Here is a 1284-nt window from a genome sequence, read left to right as displayed (position 1 = left end):
TACTTCCGTAGTGATACTGCCTCGGAAACCCAAGGAGGGGTCGCTATGAGTCAGGTCTGACTCGACGGCACATAACAACAACAACAACAACCATGTTGATGAGGCATTGACTTATGCACTTTTGCATCTCATAGCACCTAGTAGAGAATTAGGTACGTGACAGGCTCGCGAGAAATGCTTTATTGCCTATATTTATTTCATTACAGTATACATATAGGAAATATACTCAGTAGTTTTTGGACTGATATTTAATTTTGGTTTACCTCAATCTTTTTATCATCCAGGAGAAAAGCTTTTTGTTGTTTTGTTGATATTTGCAAAATTTATGAATTTTGTCTTCAGACAGTTGGCAAGAAACATGTCCATATACCTCTGTTTGGATCAATTTAGTACATTTAAAGCATGCTAGTGTTTAGATAGGAGCTCTGGTAGCTTAGTGCCTAAGGCACTTGACAGCTAACCAGAAGGCTGGCGGTTCAAACCCACCAGCCACTCCTCGTAAGGACGATGGGGCAATCTACTTCCATAGTGATACTGCCTCGGAAACCCAAGGAGGGGTCACTATGAGTCGGGTCTGACTCGACGGCACATAACAACAACAACATCAGTGTTTAGACTGTGTTAGATTGACCTCTCTGGGGAGTTAGGCAAAAATTAATAATCCTACATCATTCCTCAAAGGATCTGAGGAAGTTGATGCTCATATGGTATTTTGGCAAGAAATCTATGAAATTTACACAATAGGAAGTAAACATGCTAGCTAGTGTTCTGATTCTGTGTTAGTAACATCTAGAAAATGTGTAAGAAATTTAAAAACTAGAGTCACTGGACACAAACTTTAAGAGCTTTTCTCTTTAGAAATTCCGCAATTAGTCCTTCTGTCCCTTTTCTTTACTCCTAGTCCGTCTGAAAGGAGTCCTGGTGGTACAGTGGTTATGCACTCTGCTACTAACCAAAAAGTCAGCAGTTTGAACCCACCAGCCTCTCTGTGGAAGACAGATGTGGCAGTCTGCTATAAAAGTACAGCCTAGGAAACCTTATGGGCAGTTCTACTCTGTCCCGTAGGGCTGCTATGAGTTGGAATTGACTTGACGACTATGGGAGTTCATGTAACACAAGAAGTTAAGCACTCAACTACTAGCTGAAAGGCTGGCAGTTTGAATCCACCCAGAAGTGCCTTGGAAGACAGGCCTGGCCATCTGCTTGCAAAAGGTTACACCCTGGGAAACTTTATGTAGTAGTTTCATCCTGCACACGTGGGGTCACCATGAGTTGGAATCAACT

Source organism: Orycteropus afer, unplaced genomic scaffold, assembly GCF_000298275.1.
Source record: "Orycteropus afer afer isolate SDZICR_OR568_19922 unplaced genomic scaffold, OryAfe1.0 scaffold00001, whole genome shotgun sequence".
In the NCBI taxonomy this organism is placed as follows: Eukaryota; Metazoa; Chordata; class Mammalia; order Tubulidentata; family Orycteropodidae; genus Orycteropus; species Orycteropus afer.
Note: the sequence above shows the minus strand (reverse complement) of the source record.